A 16,781-nucleotide genomic window follows, 5' to 3' on the forward strand; every position below is an offset into this window, starting at 1 on the left:
GACACTCAGGGTTCAAAAGGTAGGCGATACTTCCACCTGGTCGATCGTCATTCCAATTCCAAAATAGGCAGATGAGCCTGGGAGACCTAGGGAGCTCCGGCTGAGTGTATAGAATGGGCATAAAAGGAAAAATATCAAAGGATCAAAACCCGATAATTCTCGGGTATGGCGCTCAACGCATGGCGGCGAAGCCCAACTTTTCTCGGGTATGGCCCAGAAATAGTTAATGGTCTCACCGTCATTGTAAATATAATAATAATAATAATAATAATAATAATAATAATAATAATAATAATAATAATAATAATAATAATAATAATAATAATAATAATAATAATAATAATAATAATTTTCACTCACACACAAGATGAACTGTTCCTGAAGAGATTATTTCTCCCTCTGGCAAAGAGCATCACATTTAAACTCTCCCCACCCACTCAGAGGCAAGACAGAAATACAATTTCCAACAGCATTTTCGAAAGTTATTGGCTCTCTGTGAATATGACAGCTCTCATTCACAACTGTAATGTGTTCGAGGCCGGTGGTTTTATAGCCTAAAGTAGGGGATATGATGTATGTGAATACCGTTTGTTGTTTCCATTATTGTTATCAGTGTTTTTCAAAGGCAAGAAAAGAGGGAATAAACGGTATGTTGACAGCTCCGCATAAGCTGGGACTCAAACCGTCCATGCATACAGTATAGTGCAGACAAAGTCATCAACATATATCATATTTATGTTCAGAACCGGACTCACATGGATACATCTCTGCACGGCTCCCGAGTAAGACAGTAGGCCAAAATGTCTCAACTGTGCCAAAATAGGAATGAAACCAAGACATTTGAATAGAATGTGTGAGTGAGTTCGGATGTCTTTAAAGGAAAACTCCAACATTTTGGGAAATTCGCTTATTTGCCATCTACCCTGGAGTTAGACAAGAAGATACATACCTTTTTCTTCTCTGTGCATGCAGTAGGAGTAGGAAGACGTTGGGAACTAGGCTAATGGACGAACCTACTTCCAGTGACTGACGCTAAGCTAGGCTAATGGTGCGTGTCTTCCTACTCCTACTGCATGCACAGAGAAGAAAAATAGTATGTATCTTCTTGTCTAACTGCAGGGTAGATGCCAAATGTTGGAGTTTTCCTTTAACATCAATGAAAATAGAAAATGTTTAACAACTCTATGCTGTGGTGGAAAATAGCCGAAGCTGATTAACGTACGGTTATGTCTATTGCACATGCTTCACGTCAGTACTTGTGCACTGAATAAAAACTCTCAAATGTACCTTTACATACCAACATCCGTCTGGCCACACCCCCATCCGCCACCTATATAAGCAGGGGTGTGGCCATACACTCACCTCCTTCTCAATCTTTCACCACAAGGCAAGATCAAGGGCCGCAGTGGCGTCCAGACGCTGAGTGTCACTATGTTCATATAGCTATGGTTATATACATAACCGTAGGTTATCTTATCACATAGCTCTGCTCAGCGTCTATTGCACCACAGGAGCTGAGCAGAGCTTACGCCCGACAAATGTACCCCACTGAGGCCCCCCACAACCATCAGAACCGGGGACGACCCGAGCCCCCCCGACCCTCCCTATTGGAGGGAACCCTCCCTACTGGAGGACGGGAGGGAGACGGATCCGACTGCGCGAAGAGGAACTCAAGCAACTTAACGCACAGGGTGAGCAGACCGTGGGGCAGGTACCCACGACTACACACACGCACAACCCGCATGCCACCAGGGAACGAATGGAAGGAACAAACCTTGTTATCACCCCCAAAATCATGGGTCAAGAGCAAAGCTCAACCCTGTGGCAAGGCCGTAGCAGCGGAGCGCGAAGGAAGACCCAGACCCAGAAGGGATCCCCCCGGAAAAAGGGGGCCCGGAGAGGCCAATAACGCCACAGGATTGAGACCTCACCAGGCGGTCACTAGTGACACCGCCCCCCACATCGCCAGCGTATTCGGACAGGGCCCATCCAAGAGCAGGCCCTTCCCCCCAATAGCACGCCGCCTGGCTCACTGACCCTGGCATACTCAGGCAGTCAGCATGGCTGTAACTCGAAGCACTCAAGAGGCTACACCTACAGCGGGAGCAGGCAGCGCACCGGGGAGACGACCTCCAGAAGAGGCCGATACCTCAATCCAGGCAGCAGGCACTTGACCCGAGCCTGGAGCACTGCGGACGAGACAGGCGCCAAAGGGGTCAGCTGAAACAGCACCCCGGCGGAAGGGGCGTATGCTGGCATTGTTGTGCACCATGTCACAGCCTCCACAAAAAAACCCTGACTCTAGAGGGGCAGAGGCAGAGAAGGCTGACACGATTGGTAGATGTCATGAAAGGTGCGGGGGCACACTCAAGCGGTTAACCCGGGAGTTGACTCCGCTCCAACACACCAGGGAACCAACCACCCTCTTGGTTAACATGAGGTGGTTGTTCCTATAACCCCTCAGGAAAAAACTCCAAAACACACCTGCGGGTATACACTGGCTATACCGCAGTACAAGTGTTTTAGTTTTCAAAAAGGGGTTATCCCAGGCCTACGGGTCAACGAAAACAACTTCGGACCGGGCCGGGCGGACAGGGACATACATAGGGATGCCAGAGGAGTTCCATAAGAACCACCTCAACAGCCCCCTCTCAGCCATGCGTAAGCAGGAGAAGAGAGGGGCGAAAAGAATGGAGAAGGACCAGGCCCCCATAGCGCAGCTCAAGGTACAACACAACATGGACCAAGCCACAGTGAGGGCTAATACGTAGTAACACAACCACGAACATCTCCATAACGCCAAACCCTGTGACACCCAGGCTGACCCGGCATTTCCCCCCCCAAAAAAAGCACAAGTCCCTCAGGTTACCAGAACAGCAGAACTGCATCCCCGGCGGACAACGGGTTAACTGACCTGGACCGGCGTGACCAGAACCAGTCCTGTGCCCTAATCGCGCCGACATCCCCAACTCTAGGAGGGTGGTAGGTACGCGTGTCGATCCAAAACATTATAGTGGGCGCCACCCAGACGGTCCCGTTCGTACCGCGCTCAGTGGCCCACCCCAACGGCGTGAGACCCCTCTACCTATGCTTTGATCTATTCCGTTAACATCCCCCAGATATGAATGAGAATTCGTCGAGACAAACCTAGTAAACTGGCGCTCGGAAGAGACAAACTCCATCCCATGTTGCCCCATAAAAACGCAGTTTTAATGATGAGCAACCAAGGCGCGCAAGCCTCATGCGTGATTCCTATCAGAAACACTCAGGGCCAGCACTATGTACACGTCGAGACCCAAAACACATCAATGGATAGTCTAACAAGACACCAGATACCGTTCCTCCAAGCCGCCTGGGAGAACGACAAGAAGCCGCTTTTTTAATTCAAAATTTTTGACAGAAAAAAGAAAAAATAATACGGACATGGGTCCCATACGACGCGGCTGAGGGAAACACCACCCCGTCAACCATGCTCCATAAGAGGGTACGGAGAGCGACGTACCCCTATGACGGGGGGAAACCCATGACTCAACAGACCTTTAAGGCGTGGAGTCAGGTAAACCCTAAACAATACCCCGTCCACCTCTCCAAAAACGAGAGGACGGAGAACCCCCAGAGAGACTTCCCACGTGAGCAATAGATTGAAAAGACATTGCAACCACATACAACAGAGCAGAAGTTCTTTTTAAGTTCTACTCACCTTGACAATCTGAGGAGGAGGCTCTGAAACTCTGAGGAGGCTCCCTCACTGGGAGGGAGGGTCTGAACTCACAGGAGGCTCTGAAACTCCCTGAGGAGGAGGCTCTGAACTCCCTGAGGAGGAGGCTCTGAAACTCCCTGTAACAGAGGTCCATAACATGGAGCCTGAATAACCCATGGAAGTCTTACCAATAGAAACGCGCCCAGTGACGTACTCTATGGCGGGGGAATTTCCGCGGTGCACACGCCCAATCTTTCAGAGCGTGGGACCAGGAACCCCCCCCCCCCTACCCTGTAACATGCCGAACCAGCAACGTGACAGGAAGCCCGAAGGACAGGGGGTTTTAACCCCTGACCAATCAGAAAAAGGGGAGGAAGGTTTACCAGTTCACCCCTTTACACCCCTCACCCCTGATACGATGTAATGACAAAGTAGAGCCATGACACCAGTCATAGCATGCTACATGAAGATTTTAAAAGCTTCACATAGACTCATGTGCGAAAAACCTGCCATCTGATTTTTACAAAGAAAAAACACAGACCCAGAGAAAACAGCCATCTGATTTAAAAAAATTTAAAACACAGACCAAGAGAGGGCCCCCTTAAGAGCCCCGGTACCAGACTTACACATGTGCTTCTGTAGGCCAACACTCAACCCAGTTGTGGATCTTAACGACACACACGACCCTTCATCACAACAAAAAAGGCAAAAGTACACTCTCACTACAGAGGAACGCCATTTTTCATAACGAGAGAAGACATAAGTCCTCGATTATGTATTGGCCACAGGCCTTGCTAAGCACATATGACAGCGACCAAAACAATCTTTTCCTAGGAAAAAATCGTTTTCTCAAGCAGGAGCACAACCCCAGCAGTTTAAACTGAGGGATTACACCGTATCCCCACAAACATAGTGACACAATATATTGTAAACAAAACATGTTTGAGAGGAGGGGGGAAGCCCCAGGGAAACCGGGGGGTCACCCCTTCCTACCTTACCCTTGATACGACCAGGTTGAACAGGTACCCCTGTTAATATGTGAACACGCTACCCGTTCATTGTCATCACAGGCTGAGAGAAGGACTTACTCCTCGATCACATGTCACTAAGCATAGCTTTGCAGGGTAAACAACTCACTTAGTTATGAGCTCAACCACGTTACTGATTACCCCCAAGATTCGTAACATAAAGGCCTTACCTCACATCTGATGTCATGCAAAAGGTTAATCCAATTCCTGATCGCCATTCCAAATATCGATTGCGTACATTGATCCAATGTTATAGTCCAAAACACATAATCCACGATGCTCCCAGTGGGGCGACTCAATGCAATAGTATCCAGCTGCATGCCCGAGAAGTAAAACCTGGACCGGACTCTTTTTTTTAATGCACAGTCCCAGCCAATCCAATCCAATGATGTGCAATACCATCCGGGAGACGATAGGCGGCGGTATTTGCCCTTTGCGAGCTCAGGCTCATTCCCAATGATAACGTCAGGCTGGATGGATGAAAAATGAATGGATATCGCTAATAAAAGAAATAACAATTAAAACCTGACTATACTCGTGATTGGCACGGAAGCGATGACGAGTTAACCCGACTATACTCGTGGTTGGCAATGAATGGGTTAAGGTGCCGGCTTAGCATAGGTAAGGTGTATTTCAAATGTGTGGGCCCATGCAGGTTGCATGGGCCCATGCAGTTCCAGGTTACTCGCGGGGTTGAACCGTGTAACATATCTCAATGGTGTTTACCATTTCATGGTCATAGTATTGCCACGTTAGAGCGAAGGGTACGATTTCATTGATACTGTGTTGCCGCCAGAGGGCGAAGGTTATTATCATTTGATTGCTACTAATTGCCGCCTTAACCTCTTTAGCCAGTGCGGTCCGCCGGCGGACCACAAATGACATCACGTCATAAATCAAGCTCTACAGACTGTCTGACAAAATTATCGTAAAATTTTTCAAACGTATTCAAGTATAAACATCATAACCATGTCACAACAGCAGTTATAATGTATATTATCATCAATACGTTACTTTACCAATAGGTTCAAGTGTTATTAGTTTGATTTTAGTTTTAGTTTTTCTGTTGTTGTGATCGCGAAAGTTGGCCATTTTGAAAAAGTTACCATCTGTAATTGTAGTCATTTTGACGCCATCTTCAAGAGGACATCCAGAGCTTTCAATTACAGTAGAGTCCGCGTTTTTCAAAAATACACTTCCCAGAGGCCTCTAGGTCAAAAAAAGCGAATTACTTCTGTATGCATTTTTTTATATCTCTTATTACTCTGGATAATATACCACAAAACTGAACCGTATTGGCATATATTGGAGCGTAGTTAGTTTGTCTCCCCTATTTTGAGCATTTAGCAACAATCAGATTTGAAATCAGTTTCAAAATGGCGGCACTCTGGCAAGAATAAGAAACCTATACTCTACATACAGTAGATTTCATTTTCTGTTCTTACGCATGCCTGGTGATACTAAATCCAAATTGAACTTGGGCATTTGAAAGATAAGATTTGGCACAATCCATAAATGTGCGAATTGGCTATAATAAGGTCATTTATAAGCCTGCTATTGTTGTGAGGACTGCACCTGAGCAGGTCCCTACGCCTGACAGCTCCCCCCAGAGGCTGCGTCAGCCCCGACGCACAGGTCTCCCTAGACGTTCTCGTCCCACAGCTGATTCGAGTCTACAATCAGAGGCTGCTGTCTCTTCGCTCTGTTCCCATAACAGCTATTCTATATTCTTCTTTTTTTTATCTTTTTCCCCCTTCTTTTTCCGCTTTTCTCCCATCCCAATGTTAGTCGTTATGCCAATTCCCAATCGCCTTCCTGGTCGTTACCCCCTACCGTCGGTCCGGGAGGGCGGAGACTATCACATGCTTCCTCCGACACATGTGTACCCAGCCCACCGATTCTTTTCACCTGGCAGCGCGGACTCTCACTGGGAGAGTGTAACGTGTGGAAGGTCACACTACCTCTCCTAGATCCTTCCCTTGCTGTGCAGGCGCCCCGACCGAACTGTAGGAGTCGCTGTTTACAACGACCAGGACCCACCCTCACCAGGTTTCCCACCCGCTAACACTGCCAATTGTGTTAGTATGGACGGTCTGCCAACCCGGAAGCACCACAGCTGGATTCGATCCCACTGTCCCTGTGGTGGTAGACAGAGGCTTAGTCCGTTGCGCTACCCGGCCGCACTCTATATTCTATAATAATATTTCAAATTGCATTGGTCCGGATAGGAGAATTCAGTACTGTATCTACAAAACCTTCTGTTTAATCATCTTCCCTTTATTCATTTCCTTTGATTTTTTGTAGGGATGCACCGAAATTTCGGCCACAGAAAGTTTTCGGCCGAAAATGGCCAAAAAAGAGTTTTTTCACCGAAAAGATATCACCGAAACAGAAACAACCTGTAACCTAACGCGTGTTGTTGTGATGATGTCATCAAAACGCGGCTTCAGTCATTACATGCTTAACGTGAGCTCTTCAATCCTGCGTTCTGCAGCCTGTGAAAACTCCTCTTGGGACTCGGGGGAGTCGCGCTGTTTCTATGTAAACTCTGCGCGCAATGCTTTATATCCTTATTTACTATATGCCCGTCGCGGTTAATCACTGAGTGATCTAATATGCATATTCTTCAGAGCGAGAGGGAGGGGGGTTGTGTTTCTCACATTAACGCTGTCTGTCGTTGATAATATAATCTGAAGAGCATTATTATTATTATCATTCTCAAGCATACACGTTGCGCATCTACTGTGCCAAAGTCAAGAGAGCACATTCATCTGGGGACTAGAAAGGTGCGATGTCCACATGTCTTCTCTCTCTCTTTCTTTTTTTTTTTTTTTTATTGGTCTTTTCCCCCCTCCATTTTCCTCCGATTTTCTCCCATCCCAATGTTAGTCGTATGCCAATTCCCAGTCCCTTCCTGGTCGCTGCGCTTTACCCCCCACAGTCAGATCATTTGGGAGAGTGGAGGCTACCACGTGCTTCCTCCGACACACGTCCAGCCAATCACCGCTTCTTTTCACCTGGCAGCGCGGATTCTCATTGAGAGGGCGTAGCGTGTGGGAGGACCACACTATCCCCCTCACGTCCAATCCGCGCTTAGCAGGCGCCCCGACCGAACTGTAGGAGTCGCTGTTTACAACGACCCGGACCCACCCCGCCAGCTTCTCCCACCCTCTGATACATTCAATTGTATCAGTGCAGATGGCCAGCCAAGCTGGTGACAACCCCGGAGCTGTGAGCTGGATTCGAACAGGCGAATCAAGCTCACAGCTCCGGGGCTGGTGACGAACGCAATCTCCGCTCTACCACCTAACCGCCTTCTCTCTCTCTTTCTATCTATCTACCTCTCTCCCAGGTGGCCAAAAAGTTCCGGCCCATTAATGGCCTGTATCCGGCAGGCCGGAAGAAATTAGTCGGCCCAAGTCCGGCTGCCAGAGTCGGCCAAGTAGGCGGCAATGACTGACTGGCCGATTCCGGCCCGAGTACACTGGGCCAGGTCCGGGGTTGCCGGAAGCGGTGAACGTCCGGATTGGCCGAGTAGGCGGCAATGACTGACTGGCCGATTCCGGCCCGAGTACACTGGGCCATGTCCGGGGTTGCCGGAAGCGGTGAACGTCGGGTTGCCTAAAGCAGCCCAGATGCGACCCACACACACTGGGCCAGGTTTGGTTGCCCGAAGCCTAGCCGACACTGCCAATGCAATGGTACTACACAGTAAATTCCGCAGAGTACATTTGACTCAAACTGAGTACATTTGATTCAAACTGAGTAAAGAAATTTTACTCAGTTTGAGTGAAATGTACTCAGTTTGAGTCAAATTTACTTTGCGGAATTTACTGTGTACCCAGTATTCTGCCAGAGCTACTCCACTATCTGCCTATGACCATACATTACCGGAAATACAGTAGGAAATGGTTGATTAGTAATACAATGCCACATATTTAAGGACCCTTCCCTTTACCAATGGAGTATTGGCATGTCCCGCATTGAACAATTCAGAAGTTTACATGCTGTCTCCTACCTCACTGAAATATATTCTCAGTGTATGTGCACATTGTACACAATATACACCATTCTGCAGTGAAGCTCAAATATCAAGTAAAGTAACAATTACCCCCATACATGCTACTTTTTCCAGTTAAAAATGACAACTTGAATAGATATTTAAACATTTATTAACAAAAAAATATCACATCCTCCTCTCTGAACCCAACGACAAAGCCTCCAATGAAATTAACCCATTGTTCCCCTGCAACAGCTTCTCCCACAGGGGATCTTTGATTAAACACCTGCTATCAGAAGAATATAGACAGTCAGAAAAAAAGTTCAGTTTACTACTTAAGTACATTTAAAAGTAGAAACTTTGACTTTTACTCAAGTGTGTACTTTCACTTAAACTTTCATGTTAGTCTAGCTTAGCAAATTTTTTTAGGAGAATTAATACAAAAACGAGTGATATGGCCGTTCAGTTGTAAATGAAAGCCTGCATTTAGTAAGACGTTGTTTATAAATGTCTTTTGGTTTAGTTATGAATGAATGACAGCATCTCTATAGCACAGCTCTATTACTAGGACATAAAGTGCTTTTGAATGACTGTATACATCATTCACAACGGGTGGCCCCAGCAGGAATCAAACTCCTAACCGTGACAGTGTTAGTGCCATGCTCGGAGTGCCAAGCACAAGACCCCAATGTTATGCGGGGCTCTGCTCATAGGCGGGCGGCTCGTGGCGTGGCTCGTAGTCCTGGTTGTAGAAGCAACCGTCGCCCTCCATGGAGACCCCCCTCCTCCCGCGTCACCCCAGCGAGGTGGCGGGTGGCGACCCTGACGAGGTGAGCCATGGTGGGGTGGCGGGGGGCCGGCAGGGGGAGGCCCCTGGGGGGGGCTCCGGAGAAAAGCGCCAGGGGGCCGGGCCGGGAGGCACCCCTGGGGCACCCCGGGAGGCGTGGGCATAGCCTTACGGACCACGGGGGAATAGGTGACGTGGGGGCGTAGCGTGGCGGGGGTCTGGGGGAGCTGTCGCCGGCCCCGGCGAGGCGTGCTGGTCCCCGACGTGGAGGGGACGGGACTTCCACTCACTGCCCTACACGAAAAGTGAAAAAGGCAAATAAAAAGAACGAACCACAAATTCAACGACAGAAGAGAAGAGGATGAGATAGAGAGAGAGAAGAGAGAGAGAGAAGAGAGAGAGAAGAGAGAGAAGGAAAGCAAGATAACAAAATACAACAAGAGCCAGTATGGAAGCAAATGAGTGACAGAAGTATTTGAATTTGATCAGACACCGAATTTATAGCATTGAAAATAATTACTTTGAAAACATGTATCTGAATTGAATTTATAGCATTGAAAATAATTACTTTGAAAACATGTATCTGAATTTTTCAGACACCAAATTTAAAGCATTGAAAATAATTACTTTGAAAACATGTATCTGATTTTTGAATTTTATCAGACACCGAATTTATAGCATTGAAAATAATTACTTTGAAAACATGTATCTGAATTTTTTCAGACACCGAATTTATAGCATTGAAAATAATTACTTTGAAAACATGTATCTGAATTTTTTCAGACACCGAATTTATAGCATTGAAAATAATTACTTTGAAAAATGTATCTGAATTTTTTCAGACACCGAATTTATAGCATTGAAAATAATTACTTTGAAAATCATGTATCTGAATTTTTTTGCTCCGAATTTACCTACAGTATGTGAAATAAAAATTCAATGTAAAAAATTCGAATGTATAATAAAATTCAATGTAAAAAGATTCGATGCATAATTGCGGTGTATAAAATTCGATGTAAAAAACCATCATCCGGGCTACCCAGACAGGATAAGCAATCTCGCCTGGATGCAATCGAATTGACTTCTGGCCTATCACTGCACGGCTTTGTCAGTCATGTGATCACACCAACCCGGGAGAAAGATGGCGGTATATATACATACGTTGGGGGGAGAATATACATACGGTGGGGAGGAGACTGTACATTAGGAGGGGGTGGGTGGGAGAGAAATATACATACGGTGGGGAGAGAATATATACATACGGTGGGGAGGAGACTGTACATTAGGAGGGGGTGGGAGAAAATATATACATACGGTGGGGAGGAGACTGTACATTAGGAGGGGGTGGGTGGGAGAGAAATATACATACAGTGGGGAGAGAATATATACATACGGTGGGGAGGAGACTGTATATTAGGAGGGGGTGGGAGAGAAATATACATATGGTGGGGAGAGAATATATACATATACGGTGGGGAGGAGACTGTACATTAGGAGGGGGTGGGAGAAAATATATACATACGGTGGGGAGGAGACTGTACATTAGGAGGGGGTGGGTGGGAGAGAAATATACATACGGTGGGGAGAGAATATATACATACGGTGGGGAGGAGACTGTATATTAGGAGGGGGTGGGAGAGAAATATACATACGGTGGGGAGAGAATATATACATACGGTGGGGAGGAGACTGTATATTAGGAGGGGGTGGGAGAGAAATATACATATGGTGGGGAGAGAATATATACATACGGTGGGGAGGAGACTGTACATTAGGAGGGGGTGGGAGAGAATATATACATACGGTAGGGAGGAGACTGTACATTAGGAGGGGGTGGGAGAGAAATATACATATGGTGGGGAGAGAATATATACATATGGTGGGGAGAGAATATATACATACGGTGGGGAGGAGACTGTACATTAGGAGGGGGTGGGTGGGTGGGAGAGAAATATACATATGGTGGGGAGAGAATATATACATACGGTGGGGAGGAGACTGTCTATTATATGTATATTTCTCTCCCAACCACCCCCTCCTAATGTACAGTCTCCTCCCCACTGTATGTATATATTCTCTCCCCATCATATGTATATATTCTCTCCCCACCGTTCTCTTGGTGTAAAAAGTTTAAGACCAGGGTGAGGCCAGGCTATGGATGGCTTTGAAGGTGAGTAGTGTTTTGAAGTTAATGCGTTCCTTGATCGGGAGCCAGTGGAGGGAGTGGAGGACAGGAGTGATGTGTTCACGGGACCGGGTGTTAGTGAGGAGGCGGGCAACTGAGTTTTGGACCATCTGCAGTTTATGGAGGGAGCGGGAGGTGATGCCAGTGAGGAGGGAGTTACAGTAGTCCAGGAGGGAAAAGATGAAGGCGTGTATGAGGGATTCAGCAGCAGGGGGTAGAGGCAGTGACGGATTTTGGCAATGTTGCGGAGGTGAAAATATGAAGTTTTGACAATGGAGCGGACATGGGGTCAAATGAGAGGGTGGGGTCGAGGATGACACAGAGGTTGCGGACTAGGGGGGAGGGGGTGATGGTGGAGTCATTGATGGTGAGTGTGATGTAATACAATAATTTATACTGTAGCATTACAAACCATTTGACAGCCAGGTCCTGCACCTCCGTTCTTGTCCTCTAGGAGCCATCGCAGCATGGCCAAGACCTTCCTCATCCAGCATACTGTCCGGGTGTAACTTATTGCCAGCGGAAGAGTGCAAGAATGCTTCCGCATTCGTCACCGCACGCCAGTACGGTAATGCGCCTTTCCTTTCGCCCCGCTCAGACAAATGCATGTAGTACATTGCAACACAACGCAGCATTTCCGCGGCTGTCTTTAACTAGCAGGACGCTAGTGGGCTAGTCGCTAAAATATATAATTGTACCAACACAGATATTAGGCAGTACACACATTGTCCTGCAATACATGTACAGTGAATGCACAGCTACATTCGCCATATATTTCTATCGCTGCTGCGGTCTATAGTGAAATGCAATATTATTATTATTATTGTAAAGATTATCATTACAATCGCAGCCTGGAGGCAATGTTACAAGTGTACGAGGGTTGTGTGCAAAGAGCACAGCCTCTCAATTTGCACAACGTGCACAAAATAATAATTGTAATGATCTTTACAATAATAATAATATTGCATTTCACTGTAGACCGCAGCAGCGATAGAAATATATGGCGAATGTAGCTGTGCATTCACTGTACATGTATTGCAGGACAATGTGTGTACTGCCTAATATCTGTGTTGGTACAATTATATATAAAACGATATATATATTTGAGCGACTAGCCCACTAGCGAGGCAACCTCCTGCACCATCGCAGCAGCGCCGAGCGTGGTGATACAAGCGGGCTGCTCTGAGGAAAGGAGCCCCTTCACGCTAGTGGGCTAGTCGCTCAAATATATATCGTTTTATATATAATTGTACCAACACAGATATTAGGCAGTACACACATTGTCCTGCAATACATGTACAGTGAATGCACAGCTACATTCGCCATATATTTCTATCGCTGCTGCGGTCTACAGTGAAATGCAATATTATTATTATTGTAAAGATCATTACAATTATTATTTTGTGCACGTTGTGCAAATTGAGAGGCTGTGCTCTTTGCACACAACCCTCGTACACTTGTAACATTGCCTCTCCAGGCTGCGATTGTAATGATAATCTTTACAATAATAATAATAATAATAATATTGCATTTCACTGTAGACCGCAGCAGCGATAGAAATATATGGCGAATGTAGCTGTGCATTCACTGTATGTATTGCAGGACAATGTGTGTACTGCCTAATATCTGTGTTGGTACAATTATATATAAAACGATATATATTTTAGCGACTAGCCCACTAGCGTCCTGCTAGTTAAAGACAGCCGAGGTTGAGTAGTTTCTTCTGATATCACTTTCAAACTCCAAGTGATTCATTGCAATGTACGCGGAAATGCTGCGTTGTGTTGCAATGTACTACATGCATTTGTCTGAGCGGGGCGAAAGGAAAGGCGCATTACCGTACTGGCGTGCGGTGACGAATGCGGAAGCATTCTTGCACTCTTCCGCTGGCAATAAGCTACACGCATACTGTCCTTCTGAAGCTCTGAAGTCATTAGTGGCCATGAACCTAAAGAGAGAGAGAGAGAATACGTTAGTAGATAGTCTAAGGCCAGTGATTCTCAATATTATTTTGCATATCTAGGACCTCTAATTTAGTCCATGTCATGCACATCTACATAAAATATACTGTAGCATTACAAACCATTTGACAGCCAGGTCCAGCACCTTTCCGTTCTTGTCTTCTAGGAGCCATCGCAGCATGGCCAAGACCTTCCTCATCCAGCATACTGTCCTTCTGAAGGTCTGAAGTCATTAGTGGCCATGAACCTAGAGAGAGCGAGAATACGTTAGTAGATAGTCTAAGGCCAGTGATTCTCAATATTATTTTGCATATCTAGGACCTCTAATTTAGTCCATGTCATGCACATCTACATAAAATATACTGTAGCATTACAAACCATTTGACAGCCAGGTCCAGCACCTCTCCGTTCTTGTCTTCTAGGAGCCATCGCAGCATGGCCAAGACCTTCCTCATCCAGCATACTGTCCTTCTGAAGGTCTGAAGTCATTAGTGGCCATGAACCTAGAGAGAGCGAGAATACGTTAGTAGATAGTCTAAGGCCAGTGATTCTCAATATTATTTTGCATATCTAGGACCTCTAATTTAGTCCATGTCATGCACATCTACATAAAATATACTCTAGCATTACAAACCATTTGACAGCCAGGTCCAGCACCTCTCCGTTCTTGTCTTCTAGGAGCCATCGCAGCATGGCCAAGACCTTCCTCATCCAGCATACTGTCCTTCTGAAGGTCTGAAGTCATTAGTGGCCATGAACCTAGAGAGAGCGAGAATACGTTAGTAGATAGTCTAAGGCCAGTGATTCTCAATATTATTTTGCATATCTAGGACCTCTAATTTAGTCCATGTCATGCACATCTACATAAAATATACTGTAGCATTACAAACCATTTGACAGCCAGGTCCAGCACCTCTCCGTTCTTGTCTTCTAGGAGCCATCGCAGCATGGCCAAGACCTTCCTCATCCAGCATACTGTCCTTCTGAAGGTCTGAAGTCATTAGTGGCCATGAACCTAGAGAGAGCGAGAATACGTTAGTAGATAGTCTAAGGCCAGTGATTCTCAATATTATTTTGCATATCTAGGACCTCTAATTTAGTCCATGTCATGCACATCTACATAAAATATACTCTAGCATTACAAACCATTTGACAGCCAGGTCCAGCACCTCTCCGTTCTTGTCTTCTAGGAGCCATCGCAGCATGGCCAAGACCTTCCTCATCCAGCATACTGTCCTTCTGAAGGTCTGAAGTCATTAGTGGCCATGAACCTAGAGAGAGCGAGAATACGTTAGTAGATAGTCTAAGGCCAGTGATTCTCAATATTATTTTGCATATCTAGGACCTCTAATTTAGTCCATGTCATGCACATCTACATAAAATATACTCTAGCATTACAAACCATTTGACAGCCAGGTCCAGCACCTCTCCGTTCTTGTCTTCTAGGAGCCATCGCAGCATGGCCAAGACCTTCCTCATCCAGCATACTGTCCTTCTGAAGGTCTGAAGTCATTAGTGGCCATGAACCTAGAGAGAGCGAGAATACGTTAGTAGATAGTCTAAGGCCAGTGATTCTCAATATTATTTTGCATATCTAGGACCTCTAATTTAGTCCATGTCATGCACATCTACATACTGTAGCATCCATCAACACAGGATGACCCTTTCCAGCTGTTGAAATGAAAGTCCCAGATTGAAAAGTATATATATACACAGTCACACACACAATAAAACATTGTATACATCACTTACAAGCATGACCACTTGAAGATCTTGAAGACTTGGTAGATCTTGACCGTCTTGGGAGAGAGAGAGAGAAGGCATTACAGGATGACTCTTTGAAAATGATGTCCCAGATTAAAAAGTATATATTATATATACACAGTCACACACACAATAAAAACCACAACCACTTGAAGTATACGGGTAGTTGTTATTGAGCTGTCTTCTGCTTTCATGTCGTTGTTGAGAGACAGCACTGTAACAGTATTTGCTACATTAACAATGAAATTATATATTTTATAATTAAATTAAACCATGAAAGATCTGCGTGATATGCATTGGTTAGCTAACGTCAGTATTCTACAGTCTAGGCCTGCTAGCAGTAGTGCTTGTATTACAGATCCCGCCAGTTTCATAATATCGAGCAAATAACGTTACAGTAGACTAGTCACTGAAACACAGACTAAACAGCATTTATATCAGCAGCACGCATTACTTATAAATAATAAAATATATGTGTTGCACAATTACCCGAGATGAGAACAGTTGGTGACAACGTGAGGCTCTGCCTGTAGCAGTGTATGTAGCCTATATATGTGTTGCACAATTACCTGAGATGAGAACAGTTGGTGACAACGTGAGGCTCTGCCTGTAGCAGTGTATGTAGCCTATATAGCTAACGTGAGCTCGCGCTACACTCAGTGTATGTAGCATAGATATCTATAGATATCTGTGTTCTATAGATATCTATGGTATGTAGCCTATATAGCTAACGTGAGCTCGCGGCCTCGCGCTACACTCAGTGTATGTAGAGCTAGTAGCTAACGTGAGCTCGCGCTACACTCAGTGTATGTAGCCTATATAGCTAACGTGAGCTTGCGGCCTCGCGCTACACTCAGTGTATGTAGAGCTAGTAGCTAACGTGAGCTCGCGCTACACTCACTGAAACACAGACTAAACAGCACTCATTTATATTAGCGGTATTACTTATAAATAATCAAAAATATCTGCATAAATTACCTGAGATGAGAAGAAATGCAACCGTGTCATACTGGTCTGGTCTGACTGTGCCGCGCGCGACGCGCGTCAATTCAAAATTTCAAAAACCACAATGCATTGTGGGGATCCCCCCCCCCACAATGCAACGCAGCTGTTAGTCAGTGTTGCCAAATGACAATTATTATTTATATTATTTTATATAACAGTTACTCAATCAACTTGCTTTATCTCAAATCTCAATGGCACAAGAATAACTTAAAATAATACTAATAATAATAATAATAATAATAATAATAATAATAATAATAATAATAATAATAATAATAATAATAATAATAATAATAATCATAATAATAATAATAATAATAATAGCTCTCTTTTCAAGTAAAATAATATGAA

The 16,781-nt window shown here is 45.3% G+C and overlaps 1 long non-coding RNA gene across 1 annotated transcript; it reads right to left on the reverse strand.

Moving 5' to 3' along the window:
- Window positions 1-15,060: 15,060 nt before the first annotated feature.
- Window positions 15,061-16,479, reverse strand: LOC311236597. The gene is made up of 3 exons (XR_014620228.1): window positions 16,404-16,479; window positions 15,414-15,460; window positions 15,061-15,188 (listed from the first exon to the last, which is right to left on the reverse strand). It is a non-coding gene; the product is annotated as an uncharacterized lncRNA (long non-coding RNA).
- Window positions 16,480-16,781: the final 302 nt, after the last annotated feature.

Source organism: Notolepis coatsorum (assembly GCF_963971535.1).
Source record: "Notolepis coatsorum genome assembly, chromosome: 1".
Lineage (NCBI taxonomy): Eukaryota > Metazoa > Chordata > Actinopteri > Aulopiformes > Paralepididae > Notolepis > Notolepis coatsorum.